This window comes from Sus scrofa, chromosome 4 (assembly GCF_000003025.6).
Source record: "Sus scrofa isolate TJ Tabasco breed Duroc chromosome 4, Sscrofa11.1, whole genome shotgun sequence".
In the NCBI taxonomy this organism is placed as follows: Eukaryota; Metazoa; Chordata; class Mammalia; order Artiodactyla; family Suidae; genus Sus; species Sus scrofa.
Genome location: NC_010446.5, coordinates 115,228,739 through 115,250,338, shown reverse-complemented (window position 1 = coordinate 115,250,338; position 21,600 = coordinate 115,228,739). Strand labels below are relative to the sequence as shown.

General features: G+C 36.6%; 1 protein-coding gene and 1 pseudogene across 2 annotated transcripts in view; both read left to right on the top strand.

Moving 5' to 3' along the window:
* LOC100521789 (pancreatic alpha-amylase) overlaps positions 1–21,600 on the top strand; it is a 49,435-nt gene that overhangs the window by 5,101 nt on the left and 22,734 nt on the right. The window lies entirely within an intron of this gene.
* LOC110260364 lies at positions 11,227–13,176 on the top strand (annotated as a pseudogene). The gene is made up of 3 exons (XR_002343549.1): positions 11,227–11,368; positions 11,473–11,597; positions 12,957–13,176. The product of XR_002343549.1 is annotated as a pancreatic alpha-amylase-like (transcript).

Below are 21,600 nucleotides of genomic sequence, written 5' to 3'. Positions count from 1 at the left end.
AAAGTACAAGCATATCTCAGAGATGTTGCTGATTTAGTTCCAGTTCACCACAATAATGTGAAGACATCAATAAAGCAAGTTACATGATGTGTGTGTGTGTGTGTTTTCAGTGTTCTAGTGCCTCTAAAGGTTAAATTTACAATGCACTATAGTCTGTTAAGCATGCAGTGCCATTATATCTTTCTAATGTGCGTACCTTACTAAAAAAGACCTTATTGGGAAAAGAAGCTCTCATTTGAACCTTCAGTGAGTCATAATCTTTTTCCAGTAGTGGCGTCAAAGATCAGTGATCACAGACTGCCCTAAAGTTTGGGAAATTTTTGAAATATTGCAAGAATTGCCTAAATGTAGCAGAGAGACCAAGTGAGCACATACCATTGGAACGGTGATGCCCTATAGACTTGCTCAATTCAAAGTTGCCCAGACCTTCAGGTTATAAAGAGCACAACAAAACAAGGAGTGTGGTATGCCTATATTTGACAACGTTCCACATCTCTTCTTGGGAGAAACTCTCAGGAAATGAAGTGTAGAAGGAATATACTCAACATTATAGAAGTCATGTATGTCAAGCCCACAGATAACATCCTACTCAAAGATGAAAAGCTGGAAGTTTTTCCTTTAAACTCAGGAAAACACAGGAATGTCCATTTTCCTCATTTCTATTCAGCATAATATCGGAGGCTCTAGCCATAACAGTTAAGCAAGACAAAGACATAAAAAGGCATCAAGGTCAGAGATGAAGAAACAATTTTTTCCCTGCTTGCACATGACGTGCTCTTATATATGGAAGCTCTTAAGGATGCCACCAAAAATCGGTGAGGAGGCATAAAAGTCAGTAAAGTTACAAGATAAAAGACGAACCTGAAAAAATAAATTTGTTTCCATACACTAACAACAAACTATCAGAGACACTAAGAAAGAAATTCCATTTGCACAGCATCAAAATAAAACAGTATTTCGGAATAAATTTAACCGAGGAGCTGAGGACATTGATGGGAGAAGTTGAAGAAGACACAATAATATCCTATATACTTGGAGTAGAAGAGTCAATAGTGTAAAATGTCCATGCCACCCAAAGTCATCTACACATTTAATGCAATCCTTGTCAAATTCCCAGTGGCATTTTTCACAGAGATAAAAAAATATTCTTAAAATTCATGTAGAATCACACTCACACACACACCTTGAATATGAAAATCAATCTTGAGAAAGCCAAAGTTGGTTTCATCAGAATTCCTTATTTCAAACTAAATCTTAAAACTACAGTAATCAAAATAGTATGGTATTGGCATAAAAATGTATGCATAGACCAATGGAACAGAAGAAAGAGCCTAGAAATAAACCCTTATGTTTATGGTTAAGTTATCTTTGATAAGGAGTTCAATACTAGTCAATGGGGAAAGGGTAGTCTCTTCAACAAATTGTGCTGAGAAATCTGGATACCCACGTGAAAAAGAATGCAATTGGACCCCTGTTTTACAGCACTCAAAAGATTTATTTGATGGATTTAATAACTGAAAGGTAGAACCTCTCAGGTATCACCATAAAACTCCTAGAAGAATGTCTTTCCATTTGTTTGTGTCGTCTTCAATTTCTTTCTGCAGTCTTATAGTTTTTCTTGCACAGAGCTGTACTTTTCTTGGTTAAAATTTATCCCTAAATATTTTGTTTTTGGTGTTATTTTTAGCAGGGTAGGTTTCTTTCTTTTTTAGATGGTCCACCATTGGTGTATAGAAATACAACTGATTTCTGTATGTTTATTTTGTATTTTGCAACTTCTGTGAAACTGTTGGCTGGTACCCACAGGACGTTTGGTTGAGTCGTGGGGATTTTCATCATACACACTCACATCATGTGCAGATAGTTACAATTTTGCTTCTTGGAGTTGAATGCCTTTTATTTCTTTGTCTTATCTAATTGCCTTATCTAGTACTTCTAGAACTGTATCGAATAAGAGCATAAGAGTGGACATTTTTGTCTTGTTTCTGGTCTCAGAGGAAAAGCGTTCAATTTTTCTCCATTGAGTATAATGTTAGCTTTGTGTTTGTCGAATACGGCCTTTCTCATGTTGAGGTGTGTTCCTTATGCCCAGTCTGTGAAGGGTTTTATTGTTATTATTGTTATTATTGTTATTGTTATTATTACTAAAAGATGTCTTTTGCCAAATGCGTTTTCTGTTTCTATGATATTTATCTTTCGTTTTACTAATGGGCTGTATTGTATTTATTGATTTGTGTGTTGAACCATTCTTGCATACCAGGGATAAATCCCATCTGATCATGATGTATAAATATTTTAATGTGCTCTTGAATTCAGTTGGCTAATATTGTTTGGGGAATTTTATATCTGCATTCACCAGGGATATTGGTCTGTAGTTTTCTTCTCTTCGGGTGCCCTTATCTGGATTTGTTACCAGAGTAAAGCAGGCCTCATGGAATGAGTCTGGAAGTAGTCCCTTCTCCAGTTTTCTGGAGGCGCTTAAGAAGGGATTGGTATTATTTTTCCTGAAAATGTTTGGTTGAATTTACCTCTGACACTGTCTGGTTCGGGGGTTTTCTGTGTTGGGAGATTTTGATTTCTGATTCAATCTCTTACATTGTTATTGGTCTTTTCTGATTTTCTATTTCTTCCTGATTCAGTCTTGATAGGTTGTGTGTTTCTAGAGATGTTTGTATTTCTGTCTAATTTGTTGTCATGTAATTGTTCATAATTCTTGTTAATGAGTTTATATGTTTCTATAGTGGCAATTTTAATGTCTTTTATGTTCTAAGTTTATTTATTTGAGCCTTCTTATTAGTCTAACTAAAGGTGTGTCACTTCAAAAATTGGTTTGGAGTTCTTGTTGTGGCTCAGCCGGTTAAAAACCCAACATACGTGTCCATGAGGATGCGGATTTGATACCTGGCCTCCCTCAGTGGCTCAAGGATGTGGCATTGCCATAAGCTGCAGTATAGGTCTCAGATGCGGCTCAGATCCAGTGTTGCTGTCAGATCCAGTGAAGCTGTGGTGTAGGCCAGCAGCTGCAGCTCCTATGTGACCTCCAGCCACAGAAATTTCCATATGCCCCATACGCAGCCTTAGAAAGAAAGAAAGAAGGAAGGAAGGAAGGAAGGAAGGAAGGGAACAAAAAGAAAAGAAAGAAGGAAGGAAAGAAGGCATCTTTTGGAAGAACCAGCTCTTAGTTTTCTTGTCTCTATTTCATTCATTTTCTCTCTGATATTTAGTATTTCCTTTCTTCTGCTAACTTTGGGTTTAATTTGTTCTTTTTTTCTAGTTACTTGAGAGGTAAATTTTGATTTTTTTAGTTTTAATTTTTTGTGCTTCTTACTTCCTGTATTTATCACTGAAGACTTTCCTCCCAGAACTACTTTTGACATATAGCATAAGTTTGGATACATTTTCATTTGTTTTGATTTAATTTTTTATTTCCATTTTGATTCTTCTTCAGCCCATTGGTTGTTCAGAACTGTATTAGTTAGTTTCCATGTAGTCATAGAGTTTACAGCTTTCCTCTTGTAGATTTCTAGTTCCTTACCATTGTGGTCAAAAACGATAGTTGTATGATGTTAATCTTCTTAAATTTGCTACAATTTCCTGTCACATCGTATATGCTGGAAACTGTTCCATGTACACTTGGGAAGAATGTATAATCTGCTCCTTGGATGGGGAATGTTTTATTGTTTAGATCCATTTGTTCTAAAGTGTGGTTCAATCCAGTGTTTTCTGGTTGCGTTTTCTGTGTGAACTGTCCATTGGTGACAGTAGTGTACTGACATCCTTTACTATTGTATTGTGGTCTATTTCTTGCTTCAGGTCTTTTAGTATTTGCTTACTATATTTCAGAGCTCTGCTTTTGGGCGTTTGTCTGTTTACCATTGCTTATATCTTCTTGATCTATTAACCCCTTGGCCATTATATACTAACCGTCTTTGTCTCTTACTGCCATTTTTGGCTCGAAGTCTGTTTTGTCTAAGTATGACTAACCCAGCTCTTTTTGGTTTTCACTCACTTGGACGATCTCCTGTCCCTTCACTTTGAGCATACGTATGCCTCTTGACCTGAAATAAGTCTCTGCTCAGCAGCATATATTTGGGTCTTTTTTTTTTCTTTTTCTTTTCTCCTTTTCCTTCCCCAAACTCACTCTGTGCCACTTGATGGTGAATCCAATCTGTTTACATTTAGAGTGACTGTTGCTGTATAAGGACTTATCACTCTCATTATTTGCCTTCCTCTTATTTTTTATCTTATTTTTTCCCCCGTTTCTTTCTGTCTATTTTTGTAAATGAGTGGTTTTTCCCTAGCGATTGTCTCAGTACCCCATTTTTTATGGTTTTTGATCCTGTTCTAGATATTGCCTTGTGGTTTACCATGAGGCCTACACAAAGCATCTCATAGGAATAAAATAGTCCTTTTTTTTCATGATAACGACTTTCTCTTGCAACTATAATGGTTTTACTCTTTTATTCCTTTTATATTTTTGATGTTACAATTTCCTATTGCTATGCTGTGAATTCATCACCAAATTGTAATAGCTGAAATTTTGTTTAATGTGTTCCTCCTTTATACTTTATACTAGCATTAAGTGGTTAACACACCACTCTAATATAGAGTAACCAAGTTTTCTATTTGCGATAGGATGCCCGTGTATATGCTTACATATACACACTTCACACAAAATACACAAAGTAGTTAATAGAAAAGTTGGAAATCCCTGGAAGAATGACTACAGCCTTTGTTGAAATCAGACAAATTCTGCCTCAGGACCAAAACACTTTTCTCTCTCTCTCTCTCTTTTTTGCCTATTCTGGTCTCTAGTGCTTTTGAGTTTGTCTAGTTCTGTTTCACTGTCGTATCTCTCTGTGACAAATAATGTTTTTAAAGTACATGTAAAAAGAATATGTATGTTATATTCAAAGATCGACCTCAGGAGATCTTTTGAGTTTTAGTTCTGAGACTTCTCCTTACTGACTTTTCATTTGTGTCCCTGCATTCTCTGCTTCAGGTGTATTGATTCCTCACATAACCTGAAGTCTTCTTGCAAGCAGTTGATTCCCTCACATACAGAAGTCTCTTTGCAAGCAGTCCAGGGTCTGCCGCCACTCATGCTTAGCTCGTTCTAGCCCAAACTGTATTTTACTGATGAAAACTAAATCAAATTCATCTCTTTCTTGATCAAAGAATCCACGGCTGGTTCTTTAATTTCTATCGTTTGTAGATGAGAAAGCAAAATCGATTTATGAGAGGCTTTACCTTTGAAACCATATACTGCTTCAAAAAATGCAAGCAACTTTTTATCTCCTCTTGAAGAGAATAAATTTTGAGGAAATAATCAAATTTAAATTCTTGAAGTAATCGTATTTTCTTGTGCTCAGATGAGGACACATTTAAGATACTTGCGTTTACCACGAGAAGCACTTTTCTCTAAGAGAGGCGATCCAGTCCAATTTGCAATGATACTCTTCGACCTTAAATTTTTTAAAAATAATGTTCCCTACTGACTGGGAAATTGCTGTGTTTTCTCTAAGAATAGTTTTGGCCCTGAGAAACGATTTACACCCACTGAGAAGGTCCTTGTGTTATATTTCTTTGCACGGAGACCCGACTTCTTAGAGTTCTTAGAGTTCTACGGCTCAGAGTTAAGCTGCTTGTTTTAGAGATGGCCCGTGTTCTGCTTTTAATTGTGTTGAACTCAAGTTACATCTTAGCTTTTATTTACAGGCAATTATCTTCAACTTTGCAAACTGGTCTTCCTGGTGGCACATACTGTGATGTTATCTCTGGAGATAAAGTTGGTAACAGTTGTACAGGATTAAAGTCTATGTTTCCAGTGATGGCACAGCTCAGTTTTCTATTAGTAACTCTGCCGAAGATCCATTTATTGCAATTCATGCTGAATCCAAATTGTAAAATTTGAATTAAATACATCTTCCAAGAGCAATAAGAAGTGTTTGTTTCCTTTCTTTATGTATGCGACATATAACTTCCTACAATTCATTAGTTTTTGGTAAAAGCTATCATCAGCATAAACTTGGAAAACTCAGAAAAGCATGAAAATGACATATATGATTATAAGATGATCGCAAACAACAGTTTGTCAGTGGCAGAAGACTCACATTGACCTCTTTGTCAAAAAAGTTTCCACGAACTCAGAGAAGCATGCTGACAAGTATTTTTTTGGCCATGAACACAATCTGCCAAGCTGTGTCTCTCTCATGTGTGCCTGTATTTCTTCCGTAAGGTGTTTCTAACCCTTGGGTAGGGTAGCAGCTTTTATGATGATTCCCATACAAAGGTATAAGGTCTGGGTGTTTTTCACAATATATAGGCCCTTTCATGGTTTATTAGGTAAAACAATAAAAAGACACTAAATAATGCAATCCGTAATTCTTAATTTTTATGGAGCTCACAGGACTCGTCTACTTTACATTATATTTCTCTTTACTTTCCCTTTCTAATGGCTATAACCTAATGCTATTGCATGGCTCTTTTTCCGCCTCTTAACCCGTAATATCGGTGTGTATACTTCACTTTTTTTTTTTTTCCTCATGATACTCCACTGTTAATTCTCCTTCACCTGGACTTTAAAATGTGGAATTTATGAAGACGCTCGTCTAGGTCTTATCACTCTCAGTTTAGTTTTTCATGTTTGATTAAGAAATAGAAACCAAAACTTAGAAACTTCCACTTTTCTGCCTATACATCAATCTGTTTGTCCTATCACCTATCATTTTCTTACTTTTTTTTAACTCCATTCTTATTTTTTTTTCTCTCTTTCCCTAATACATACTAACTTTTATTTACTCAAGCTGCCCAAGTTTCCTTTATCTCCTCAAGTTCAACTCTAGGAAATTCGCTTCTTCTAACTTTGAAGGTTCTTTTCTTAATTAACTCCTATTCTTCATTCAATCTTAGTTCAAAGGCCACGATGACAAGGACACTTAGGATTAGCCCAATGAACTTCAATACTTGCATCTTTAGTGCTCACCATGATACAGTTGGACTCTCTCTATTGCTCTTTTTTGAATCCTTTGTCTCAGGCAGGGTCTGGCACATATTATTTATGAGTCAAAAATTCTTTGTAAAATAAATTGAGATAATGAAAGAGAAGAAAAGGAAATATGTGTGTATATATATAATTTTTTTTTTGAGGGGAAACTTATTTGTAAAGGAAGGCCTAGCAATAGAGACCTTCCTCCCATTCTCTCTTCAATTCTTCCCCAGTTTAATTAATTTCTGATTACTCTGATATCTCAGGTCATAAATGGAATCTTATTGAAGCATAAAAAGTACAAGCATATCTCAGAGATGTTGCTGATTTAGTTCCAGTTCACCGCAAAAATGTGTAGACATCAATAAAGCAAGTTACATGTTGTGTGTGTGTGTTTTTTTTTTTTCAGTGTTCTAGTGCCTCTAAAGGTTAAATTTACAATGCACTGTAGTCTGTTAAGCATGCAATGGCATTATAGCTTTCAAATGTGCATATGTTACTAAAAAGACCTTATTGGAAAAGAAGCTCTCAGTGAGTCATAATCTTTTCCAGTAGTGGCGTCAAAGATCAGTGATCACAGACTGCCCTAAAGTTTGGGAAATTTTTGAAGTATTGCAAGAATTGCCTAAATGTAGCAGAGAGACCAAGTGAGCACATACCATTGGAACGGTGATGCCCTATAGACTTGCTCAATTCAAAGTTTGCCCAGACCTTCAGGTTATAAGAGCACAACAAAACAAGGAGTGAGGTATGCTATTTGACAACGTTCCACATCTCTTCTTGGGAGAAACTCTCAGGAAATGAAGTGTAGAAGGAATATACCTCAACATTATAGAAGTCATGTATGTCAAGCCCACAGATAACATCCTACTCAAAGATGAAAGCTGGAAGTTTTTCCTCTAAACTCAGGAAAACACAGGAATGTCCATTTTCCTCATTTCTATTCAGCATAATATTGGAGGCTCTAGCCATAACAGTTAAGCAAGACAAAGACATAAAAAGGATCAAGGTCAGAGATGAAGATTTTTTTTCCCTGCTTGCAAATGACATGCTCTTATATATGGAAGTCTTAAGGATGCCACCAAAAATCGGTGAGGAGGCATAAAAATCAGTAAAGTTACAGGATAAAAGACGAACCTGAAAAAATAAATTTGTTTCCATACACTAACAACAACTATCAGAGACACTAAGAAAGAAATTCCATTTGCACAGCATCAAATAAAACAGTATTTCGGAATAAATTTAACCAAGGAGCTGAGGACATTGATGGAGAAGTTGAAGAAGACACAAGAAGCAGTATAATATCCTATATTCTTGAAGTAGAAGAGTCAATAGTGTAAAATGTCCATGCCACCCAAAGTCATCTACACATTTAATGCATCTTGTCAAATTCCCAGTGGACATTTTTCACAGAGATAAAAAATTATTCTTAAAATTCATGTAGAATCACACTCACACACACACCTTGAATATGAAAATCAATCTTGAGAAAGCCAAAGTTGGTTTCATCAGAATTCCTTATTTCAAACTAAATCTTAAACTACAGTAATCAAAATAGTATGGTATTGGCATAAAAATGTATGCATAGACCAATGGAACAGAAGAAAGAGCCTAGAAATAAACCCTTATATTTATGGTTAAGTTATCTTTGATAAGGAGTTCAATACTAGTCAATGGGAAAGGGTAGTCTCTTCAACAAATTGTGCTGAGAAATCTGGATACCCACGTGAAAAAGAATGCAATTGGACCCCTGTTTTACAGCACTCAAAAGATTTATTTGATGGATTTAATAACTGAAAGGTAGAACCTCTCAGGTATCACCAATAAAACTCCTAGAAGAAGTCTTTCCATTTGTTTGTGTCGTCTTCAATTTCTTTCTGCAGTCTTATAGTTTTTCTTGCACAGAGCTGTACTTTTCTTGTTAAAATTTATCCCTAAATATTTTGTTTTTGGTGTATTTTTAGCAGGGTAGGTTTCTTTCTTTTTTAGATGGTCCACCATTGGTGTATAGAAATACAACTGATTTCTGTATGTTTATTTTGTATTTTGCAACTTCTGTGAAACTGTTGGCTGGTACCCACAGGACGTTTGGTTGAGTCGTGGGGATTTTCATCATACACACTCACATCATGTGCAGATAGTTACAATTTTGCTTCTTGGAGTTGAATGCCTTTTATTTCTTTGTCTTATCTAATTGCCTTATCTAGTACTTTAGAACTGTATCGAATAAGAGCATAAGAGTGGACATTTTTGTCTTGTTTCTGTCTCAGAGGAAAAGCGTTCAATTTTTCTCCATTGAGTATAATGTTAGCTTTGTGTTTGTCGAATACGGCCTTTCTCATGTTGAGGTGTGTTCCTTATGCCCAGTCTGTGAAGGGTTTTATTGTTATTATTGTTATTATTGTTATTGTTAGCCTTTTATGACTGTACATGATGGGCTGATTTTATGCTCACTGAGGGTCACTACGAGTGAATGTCGACAGACGTTTGGGCAGAAATTTGTGAGAAAGTAAGTTTTGGTGTTCCAAAAATTTTTTCTCAGGAAAAGGTTACTTGCACATGATGCCGTGACATTTACACTACGTATTTTGTCAATATTAGGGAAGGCCGCCTGTGCAGGCTTCTTTTAGCATACGGTGGATATTAGAAAAATAAAACGACAGGTCTCTATTGACCCAGAGTGGGGCCAGCTATTTCAGATATGGTGAGCCTACTTCCTGCCCCCAATAACCCACTTGAAAATAAGGATACAGCGAGTAAGATAAGTATGCTTCTCATAAAGACTACTTCATAGCATTGATATGGAGGATGAAAAGCCCACTTGCCAACCCCTTTAAAAAGTACCTGCCCACAGCACAGGGAGGATAACAATATTTGTTAAATCCGGTTTCTAAAATGTTGTGTACTGGCGGTGCAGAGAATTTGCTTAGCCGAATGGAGTTCAGTAGGGAAAACGAAGAAGACGGAAAAGTGCTGTCTTTAAAGAAGAAGCTGTTTGCAGTCTGTTCTAGGAAGGAGAAAGAGCAGAGAAGTTCTTGACAATGTGGCAAAGACATGAATTGAGCAGTAATTTTAAAAAGGAACTGAGACATAGGAGTGTTGAAGTATTTGGAAAGTTAGGAGGTAAACTTCCTCTTTAATCGGAAGATTTCACATGCAGCCTCAAGTAGCAACTTCACACCTGAATTAGAAATCGTCTTCATTGCACCCAAGATAGGTATTTATCTACTTTCTTCTAGATCCCTTTCAAGTTAGGAAGCTCATCCTTTGTGGAGGACCTCGTTTTGTTTTTAGCGAGCTTTACTATTGGGAAGATGTCCCCTTCTCCTGAGGCCTATTTCCTATAATTTTCAGTAACTGGCCCTATTTCTGATGGCAGGAGTCATGGCATAAGTCCATTCTCCCTCTTCCATAACATTTCCAAGACTTTTTTAGGACTTCTGCATGCTAGAAACGTTTGATTTGTCCACTGTTTATGATACGGCATGATTCTAAGACACACTCTGATAACCTTCCTAGGCATAGTCTGTTGTTTATTTAATGATTAAAAGTACCAGTCGGAAGAATACAGTATTGGAGTTCCCTATGCCTGAGAAGTTAAAGATCCAGCATTGTCACTGCGGTGGCTCAGGTTTGATCCCTGGCTAGGAAGTTCCACATGCAGTGGGTGTGGGCTTCAAAAACTGAAGAAAAAAGAGAACTACATTTAAAAGAGAAACGCACAATATTAAAGTTTGGTCAGGTGTGTAAGATTATTGTGGTTTTTGATTAGTGCACTTACTCAACAAGGAGGAATGAAAGAAAGTAATATTTATTTAGCAGATTTTTTGAAGCATTTTTTACATAAATTATTTCAATGTTATAGCAACAAAGCAAAAGCTTCATTTTAAGAGAGCAAAATCAGGCAGAGAAATGATGAATATTATCTAAGTTTTCTTGGCCAGTTGTCATAGAACCTGCTGTTTCTGACGCAAAAGTCCTTGCCGTTTCCACGAAATTACATTATCTACAAGTGATGTTAAGAAATCATTGCAATTCCTTGGAAAGCAAACGAGAGAGTTAAAAAAACCAAAACCAATCATACCCCTTGTTTGAATATGGGCCCAGAGAAGGTGAAGTTTGGAAGGAGAAAAGTAAAATAATGAAGGAGTTGGATTCTAAATGAAGACACCATGAAGACCCCAATAGAACAGATTGAGTTTGGGAACAGGCTGTGTTAAACATGCCGTCTTTTTAAAATGATTTCTTTTTGCCAATCAAGGATGTTAATGATTGGATTGGGCCACCAAATAATAACGGGGTCATTAAGGAAGTTACTATTAATGCAGATACTACCTGTGGCAATGACTGGGTCTGTGAGCATCGATGGCGTCAGATAAGGTAAGACTACTTGTTTAGAGGTATCCTCTAATAATAAACCTTCTGAAGACTTTATCTGAAGCCATGGAATTACTCATCAAGTTTCCCATGCCATTTTCTCTTAGGAACATGGTTTGGTTCCGTAACGTGGTGGACGGCCAACCTTTTGCAAACTGGTGGGATAACGGAAGCAACCAGGTAGCTTTTGGAAGAGGAACAGAGGATTCATTGTCTTTAACAATGATGATTGGTAAGTTTGATACCCATTTGAAATAATGCTTATGCTTTTATATGTTCTTGGTTTATTGCTGTTTTTCTTTCTGCTCACCTATTTTTTCATAGGTGAAAAAATCTGATTTTTCAGATTTTTCACCTGAAACATCCTCTAGTCAGTGGATAAGAAAACATAGTGATGAGAAAAGGGCCCAAAGAAAAAGATAGCTTTATTCTTTTGATCTGCTCCCCATAAGCCCTCTCCTAAGGGCTTTCTGTTCTGAGCAATTACTTTCCGTGCCTTTTGTGTATCATATGCAGATGGATAGGATGCCCGTGTATATGCTTACATATACACACTTCACACAAAATACAAAGTAGTTAATAGAAAAGTTTGGAAATCCCTGGAAGAATGACTACAGCCTTTGTTGAAATCAAGACAAATTCTGCCTCAGGACCAAAAACACTTTCCTCTCTCTCTCTCTCTTTTTTGCCTATTTCTGGTCTCTAGTGCTTTGAGTTTGTCTAGTTCTGTTTTCACTGTCTATCTCTCTGTGACAAATAATGTTTTTAAGTACTGTAAAAGAATATGTATGTTATATTCAAGATCGACTCAGGAGATCTTTTGAGTTTTAGTTCTGAGACTTCTCCTTACTGACTTTTCATTTGTGTTCCCTGAATTCTCTGCTTCAGGTGTATTGATTCCCTCACATACCGAAGTCTTCTTTGCAAGCAGTTGATTCCTCAATACCGTAAGTCCTTTGCAAGGTCCAGGGTCTGCCGCACTCATGCTTAGCTCGTTCTAGCCCAAACTGTATTTTACTGATGAAAACTAAATCAAATTCATCTCTTTCTTGATCAAAGAATCCACGGCTGGTTCTTTAATTTCTATCGTTTGTAGATGAGAAGAGCAAAATGATTTATGAGAGGCTTTACCTTGGAAAACCATATACTGCTTCAAGAAATGCAAGCAACTTTTATCTCCTCTTGAAGAGATAAATTTTTGAGGAATAATCAAATTTAATTCTTGGAAGTAATCGGTATTTTCTTGTGCTAGATGAGGACACATTTAAGATACTTGCGTTTACCAGAGAAGCACTTTTCTCTAAGAGAGGCGATCCAGTCCATTTGCAATGATACTCTTCGACCTTAAATTTTTAAAATAATGTTCCCTACTGACTGGGAAATTGCTGTGTTTTCTTAGAATAGTTTTGGCCTGGAGAAACGATTTACACCCACTGGAGAGGTCTTTGTTTATATTTTCTTTGCACGGAGACCCCGACTTCTTAGGTTCTTGAGTTCTAGGCTCAGAGTTAAGCTGCTTGTTTTAGAGATGGCCCGTGTTCCTGCTTTTAATTGTGTTGAACTCAAGTTACATTTAGCTTTTATTTTACAGGCAATTATCTTCAACTTTGCAAACTGGTCTTCCTGGTGGCACATACTGTGATGTTATCTCTGGAGATAAAGTTGGTAACAGTTGTACAGGAATTAAAGTCTATGTTTCCAGTGATGGCACAGCTCAGTTTTCTATTAGTAACTCTGCCGAAGATCCATTTATTGCAATTCATGCTGAATCCAATTGTAAAATTTGAATTAAATACATCTTCCAAGAGCAATAAGAGTGTTTGTTTCTTTCTTTATGTATGCGACATATAACTTCTACAATTCATTAGTTTTTGGTAAAAGCTATCATCAGCAATAAACTGGAAACTCAGAAAGCATGAAAATGACATATATGATTATAAGATGATCGCAAACAACAGTTTGTCAGTGGCAGAAGACTCACATTACCTCTTTGTCAAAAAGTTTCACGAACTCAGAGAAGCATGCTGACAAGTATTTTTTTTGGCCATGACACATCTGCAAGCTGTGTCTCTCTCATGTGTGCCTGTATTTCTTCCGTAAGGTGTTTCTAACCTTGGGTAGGGGTAGCAGCTTTTATGATGATTCCCATTACAAGGTATAAGGTCTGGGTGTTTTTCACATATATAGGCCCTTTCATGGTTTATTAGGTAAAAATAAAAGACACTAAATAATGCATCCGTAATTCTTAATTTTATGGAGCTCACAGGACTCGTCTACTTTACATATTTTCTCCTTTACTTTCCCTTCTAATGGCTTATAACTATGCTATTGCATGGCTCTTTGTTCCGCCTCTTAACCCCGTAATATCGGTGTGTATACTTCACTTTTTTTTTTTTCCTCTATACTCTCACTGTTAATTCTCCTTCACTGGACTTTAAAATGTGGAATTTATGAAGACGCTCGTCTAGGTCTTATCACTCTCAGTTTAGTTTTTCATGTTTGATTAAGAAAATAGAAACCAAACTTAGAAATCTCCACTTTTCTGCCTATACATCAATCTGTTTGTCCTATCACCTATCATTTTCTTATTTTTTTTAACTCCATTCTTATTTTTTTTTCTCTCTTTCCTAACATACTACTTTTTATTTACTCAAGCTGCCCAAGTTTCCTTTATCTCCTCAAGTTCAACTCTAGGAAATTCTGCTTCTTCTAACTTTGAAGGTTCTTTTCTTAATTAACTCCTATTCATCATTCATCTTAGTTAAAGGCCATGATGACAAGGACACTTAGGATTGGTCAGTCTCCCTGTTATTGCCATGACCTTCAATACTTGCATCTTTAGTGCTCACATGATAAGTTGGACTCTTTTATTGCTCTTTTTTGAATCCTTTGTCTCAGGCAGGGTCTGGCACATATTATTTATGAAGTCAAAAATTCTTTGTAAAAAATTGAGATAATGAAGAGAAGAAAAGGAAATATGTGTGTATATATATAATTTTTTTTTTTGAGGGGAACTTATTTGTAAAGGAAGGCCTAGCATAGAGACCTTCCTCCCCATTCTCTCTTCAATTCTTCCCCAGTTAATTAATTTCTGATTACCTGATATCTCAGTCATAATATGGATCTTATTGAAGCATAAAAAGTACAAGCATATCTCAGAGATGTTGCTGATTTAGTTCCAGTTCACCGCAAAATGTGTAGACATCAATAAAGCAAGTTACATGTTGTGTGTGTGTGTTTTTTTTTTTTCAGTGTTCTAGTGCCTCTAAAGGTTAAATTTACAATGCACTGTAGTCTGTTAGCATGCAATGCATTATAGCTTCAAATGTGCATAGTTACTAAAAGACCTTATTGGGAAAAGAAGCTCTCAGTGAGTCATAATCTTTTTCCAGTAGTGGCGTCAAAGATCAGTGATCCAGGACTGCCCTAAAGTTTGGGGAATTTTTGAGTATTGCAAGAATTGCCTAAATGTAGCAGAGAGACCAAGTGAGCACATACCATTGGAACGGTGATGCCCTATAGACTTGCTCATTCAAAGTTGCCCAGACCTTCAGGTTATAAAGAGCACAACAAAACAAGGAGTGAGGTATGCCTATATTTGACAACGTTCCACATCTCTTCTTGGGAGAAACTCTCAGGAAATGAAGTGTAGAAGGAATATACTCAACATTATAGAAGTCATGTATGTCAAGCCCACAGATAACATCCTACTCAAGATGAAAAGCTGGAAGTTTTTCCTCTAAACTCAGGAAACACAGGAATGTCCATTTTCCTCATTTCTATTCAGCATAATATTGGAGGCTCTAGCCATAACAGTTAAGCAAGACAAGACATAAAAGATCAAGGTAGAGATGAAGGATTTTTTTTCCCTGCTTGCAATGACTGCTCTTATATATGGAAGATCTTAAGGATGCCACCAAAAATCGGTGAGGAGGCATAAAAATCAGTAAAGTTACAGGATAAAAGACGAACCTGAAAAATAAATTTGTTTCCATACACTAAACAAACTATCAGAGACACTAAGAAAGAAATTCCATTTGCACAGCATCAAAATAAACAGTATTTCGGAATAATTTAACCAAGGAGCTGAGGACATTGATGGGAGAAGTTGAAGAAGACACAAAGAAGCATATAATATCCTATATTCTTGAAGTAGAAGAGTCAATAGTGTAAATGTCCATGCCACCCAAAGTCATCTACACATTTAATGCAGTCATTGTCAAATCCCAGTGGCATTTTCACAGAGATAAAAATGATTCTTAAAATTCATGTAGAATCACACTCACACACACACCTTGAATATGAAAATCAATCTTGAGAAAGCCAAAGTTGGTTTCATCAGAATTCCTTATTTCAACTAAATCTTAAAACTACAGTAATCAAAATAGTATGGTATTGGCATAAAAATGTATGCATAGACCAATGGAACAGAAGAAAGAGCCTAGAAATAAACCCTTATATTTATGGTTAAGTTATCTTTGATAAGGAGTTCAATACTAGTCAATGGGAAAGGGTAGTCTCTTCAACAAATTGTGCTGAGAAATCTGGATACCCACGTGAAAAGAATGCAATTGGACCCCTGTTTTACAGCACTCAAAAGATTTATTTGATGGATTTAATAACTGAAAGGTAGAACCTCTCAGGTATCACCATAAAACTCCTAGAAGAATGTCTTTCCATTTGTTTGTGTCGTCTTCAATTTCTTTCTGCAGTCTTATAGTTTTCTTGCACAGAGCTGTACTTTTCTTGGTTAAAATTTATCCCTAAATATTTTGTTTTTGGTGTTATTTTTACAGGGTAGGTTTCTTTCTTTTTAGATGGTCCACCATTGGTGTATAGAAATACAACTGATTTCTGTATGTTTATTTGTATTTTGCAACTTCTGTGAAACTGTTGGCTGGTACCCACAGGACGTTTGGTTGAGTCGTGGGGATTTCATCATACACACTCACATCATGTGCAGATAGTTACAATTTTGCTTCTTGGAGTTGAATGCCTTTTATTTCTTTGTCTTATCTAATTGCCTTATCTAGTACTTCTAGAACTGTATCGAATAAGAGCATAAGAGTGGACATTTTGTCTTGTTTCTGGTCTCAGAGGAAAAGCGTTCAATTTTTCTCCATTGAGTATAATGTTAGCTTTGTGTTTGTCGAATACGGCCTTTCTCATGTTGAGGTGTGTTCCTTATGCCCAGTCTGTGAAGGGTTTTATTGTTATTATTGTTATTATTGTTATTGTTATTATTACTAAAAGATGTCTTTTGCCAAATGCGTTTTCTGTTTCTATGATATTTATCTTTCGTTTTACTAATGGGCTGTATTGTATTTATTGATTTGTGTGTTGAACCATTCTTGCATACCAGGGATAAATCCATCTGATCATGATGTGTAAATATTTTAATGTGCTCTTGAATTCAGTTGGCTAATATTGTTTGGGGAATTTTTATATCTGCATTCACCAGGGATATTGGTCTGTAGTTTTCTTCTCTTCGGGTGCCCTTATCTGGATTTGTTACCAGAGTAAAGCAGGCCTCATGGAATGAGTCTGGAAGTAGTCCCTTCTCCAGTTTTCTGGAGGCGCTTAAGAAGGGATTGGTATTATTTTTCCTGAAAATGTTTGGTTGAATTTACCTCTGACACTGTCTGGTTCGGGGGTTTTCTGTGTTGGGAGATTTTGATTTCTGATTCAATCTCTTACATTGTTATTGGTCTTTTCTGATTTTCTATTTCTTCCTGATTCAGTCTTGATAGGTTGTGTGTTTCTAGAGATGTTTGTATTTCTGTCTAATTTGTTGTCATGTAATTGTTCATAATTCGTTGTTAATGAGTTTATATGTTCTATAGTGGCAATTTTAATGTCTTTTATGTTCTAAGTTTATTTATTTGAGCCTTCTTATTAGTCTAACTAAAGGTGTGTCACTTCAAAAATTGGTTTGGAGTTCTTGTTGTGGCTCAGCCGGTTAAAAACCCAACATACGTGTCCATGAGGATGCGGATTTGATACCTGGCCTCCCTCAGTGGCTCAAGGATGTGGCATTGCCATAAGCTGCAGTATAGGTCTCAGATGCGGCTCAGATCCAGTGTTGCTGTCAGATCCAGTGAAGCTGTGGTGTAGGCCAGCAGCTGCAGCTCCTATGTGACCTCCAGCCACAGAAATTTCCATATGCCCCATACGCAGCCTTAGAAAGAAAGAAAGAAGGAAGGAAGGAAGGAAGGAAGGAAGGAAGGGAACAAAAAGAAAAGAAAGAAGGAAGGAAAGAAGGCATCTTTTGGAAGAACCAGCTCTTAGTTTTCTTGTCTCTATTTCATTCATTTTCTCTCTGATATTTAGTATTTCCTTTCTTCTGCTAACTTTGGGTTTAATTTGTTCTTTTTTTCTAGTTACTTGAGAGGTAAATTTTGATTTTTTTAGTTTTAATTTTTTGTGCTTCTTACTTCCTGTATTTATCACTGAAGACTTTCCTCCCAGAACTACTTTTGACATATAGCATAAGTTTGGATACATTTTCATTTGTTTTGATTTAATTTTTTATTTCCATTTTGATTTCTTCTTCAGCCCATTGGTTGTTCAGAACTGTATTAGTTAGTTTCCATGTAGTCATAGAGTTTACAGCTTTCCTCTTGTTGATTTCTAGTTCCTTACCATTGTGGTCAAAAACGATAGTTGTATGATGTTAATCTTCTTAAATTTGCTACAATTTCCTGTCACATCATATATGCTGGAAACTGTTCCATGTACACTTACTTGGGAAGAATGTACAATCTGCTCCTTGGATGGGGACTGTTTTATTGTTTAGATCCATTTGTTCTAAAGTGTGGTTCAATCCAGTGTTTTCTGGTTGCGTTTTCTGTGTGAACTGTCCATTGGTGACAGTCGTGTACTGACATCCTGTACTATTGTATTGTGGTCTGTTTCTTGCTTCAGGTCTTTTAGTATTTGCTTACTATATTTCAGAGCTCTGCTTTTGGGCGTTTGTCTATTTACCATTGCTTATATCTTCTTGATCTATTAACCCCTTGGCCATTATATACTAACCGTCTTTGTCTCTTACTGCCATTTTTGGCTCGAAGTCTGTTTTGTCTAAGTATGACTAACCCAGCTCTTTTTGGTTTTCACTCACTTGGACGATCTCCTGTCCCTTCACTTTGAGCATACGTATGCCTCTTGACCTGAACTAAGTCTCTGCTCAGCAGCATATATTTGGGTTTTTTTTTTTTCTTTTTCTTTTTTTCTTTTCCTTCCCCAAACTCACTCTGTGCCACTTGATTGGTGAATCCAATCTCTTTCCATTTAGAGTGATTGTTGCTGTATAAGGACTTATCACTCTCATTATTTACTTTCCTCTTATTTTTTATCTTATTTTTTCCCCGTTTCTTTCTGTCTATTTTTGTAAATGAGTGGTTTTTCCCTAGCGATTGTCTCAGTACCCCATTTTTATGGTTTTTGATCCTGTTCTAGATATTTGCCTTGTGGTTACCATGAGGCCTACACAAAGCATCTCATAGGAATAAAATAGTCCTTTTTTTTCATGATAACGACTTTCTTTTGCAACTATAATGGTTTTACTCTTTTATTCCTTTTATATTTTTGATGTTACAATTTTCCTATTGCTATGCTGTGAATTCATCACCAAATCGTAATAGCTGAAATTTTGTTTAATGTGTTCCTCCTTTAACTTTATACTAGCATTAAGTGGTTAACACACCACTCTAATATAGAGTAACAATTTTCTATTTGCGATTGTCTATTTTAACCTTTACCAGGGTATTGTGTCCTTTCCCATGTTTTTATGTTGTTAATTAGCTTCTTTGCTTTTCTACTTGAGGAACTTTTTTGGCACCCTTGCAAGTCATGTCTAACGGTGGTGAACTGCTTCAGGTTTTGTTTGTATGGGAAAGCCTTTATTTCTCCCATATATATGAAGGATAACTTAGCTGGATAAAGCATTCTCAGCTGGCAATTTTTAAGCTTTTATCACTTTGAATATGTCATTTCATGCTCTCCTGTTCTGTAAAGCTTTTGATGAGAAATCTACTGATAACCTAGTAGAGTTTCTTTGTAGATAACTTTCTTTTTTTCCTTGGACAATTTTAGTTTTCTTTCTTTACCATTAAATTTGTGACGGTTTCATTACAATGTGTCTTGGAAATGATCTTATTTTTTGCATTGTGATAGTAGGAAATTCTATAAGCTTGGTGGACTTGTATGTCCAATTTGTTCCCCAGGTTTAAAGTTCCCTCAGCTATTATTTTTTAAATAAATTCCTTGCCCCCTTTTCCTCCTCATCTCCAGCTAATATAACATTTACTCTTATATTTGCTTTTCTGTTCACATTCTTAAGGTTCATAGGGTTTTTTCATTTAAGAAAATATATTTGTTTTCTACCCTTTTCTAACTGAATCCTTTCTGAATTCCTATCCCCGCAATCACTTAGTCTTTCTTCTACCTCATAGCCTCATATCCAATGAGTTCTTCATTTCATTCCCTGTTTTCCTCAGTTCCAGAATTTCTGTTTGGTTTCTACAAAAAAAAAATCATTTTCTTTGGTAGAGAATCTCTTATGGCCATTAATTTTATTCCTGAGTTCACTGGCCAGCCTTTCTGAGTTTTCTTGTCACTTCCTGCATTTCTAATAATAGCTACTTTGAATTCTTTGTCAGATCTCAATATTCTGTACCTTTGAATTCAGTTGCTAGAGGATTATTTTCTTTTTTGATACCCTATTTCTTTGGTTTTTCTTAGTGTTTGGGAATATGTGCCTCTGCTTTTGCATTTGAAATAGCACATGCTTTTCTTCAATAAGTATTTGTTTATTTTTGCTGGTGCAGCTCAAGCCTGACAATTAGAAAATATTCTTTTGTTTTCCCAAAGGTGGCGCTATATCTCGATTTTTGAGAGTCTGTAGAAACTGGTTCTTGGGGTTGTTCTTGGGCACGTGTGAAAAAAGCTTGCTTCAGAGTCCAGGGAGGGAGTGGGCTTAGCAAGGGAGACTTTTGGGGGGTACCATAGCCTGGTAGGGAGATCCTAGAGTCGGGAACCCCAGAGCCCTGAAGCAGAGAGCAGGGAACATGTTCCTTCAGTGCCCTTTGATACTCTTGTCTGCCCACTTTCTTTTCCTTCTCATCCCCCCAGTCAAGGAGGTCCCTCCTCAGAACTCCAGATACTGCTGGAGAGAAATGAGACCTTCTAGATATAGCTCATGTGTACCTGGGCAGTCTTTCCCTCACCACTTTTGTTCTCTCCTCTTGTTACAGACAGGCAGCTACCTCTGCTGCCACGGTGGGGAAGGAGGTTGCCTTAGCAAATTCCTCCCTCCCTCCTCTGCCCCCAGACTTCTCTGTGTCCTGCTCCAGTGACATGCTGGCTTCTCCCACAAGGCTGCCTGCACCTCCACAAATTTCCTTATCGCGTATGTGTGTCCACTCAGTTGTGTGCTCTGCTGGTTCCCCTTCTCCCATTTGGAGCAAGTGGGAGAGGGCAGACTCATCCACTCCCGTTGTTCTGCAACCCCTGCTGGGGTCCTGTCCACCTGTTTTGAATGCACAAGTGGGTAGCAATCTCCTAGAGGATCTGGTATAAAATGAAGAGGACTTTTGTTTGGTTATAGATGTCTATTTAGTTGTAAGTCAAAGGGGGAGGAAGAAAAGAACAATTCATACCACCCTGTTGCTGATGTCATGGCAGTTTGGTTGCATTTTAGAGTGGTCTGATGGAAATGCTGGCTTATCTTGTTCTTAGGCCTTGTTTTCTGTATCAGTAACCTAAGATGAGATTTTTAGGTAAGTGGTTTCAAGTGATCATTACAAGGGACACTGACAATGTACTAGTGATAGATTTTTTTTTATAAATCTAAATTCCATAACTTTATATTAAAATGTTTTTACACTTTTTTGGAAATTTTATTTTCTACTTCAAGTCTGGAAACCATTGGACTAGTTTATTCCAATCGGATCTCTCCGTCTTAGCCCTCTGATCTTCTGGTTTATTGTTCCCTTGACCTCCTATATCGTAAGACAAAGACAGTGTCATAAAAGACTGCTTTGTGAATCAGAGCGCGTAAGGAAACTTATTGGTTGTATCAGTGGAGATAGAATAGGTTATGCTGCAGTGAAAAAGAGCTAAAAAGTTTCATTGCCTTACAGTAGCCAAGTTTACTTCTCATGTTCCTCTCTGACCAAAAAGCATACTTTTCATTAGTCATTTTACAATCTGTCCCATAAACATCATATTGATAC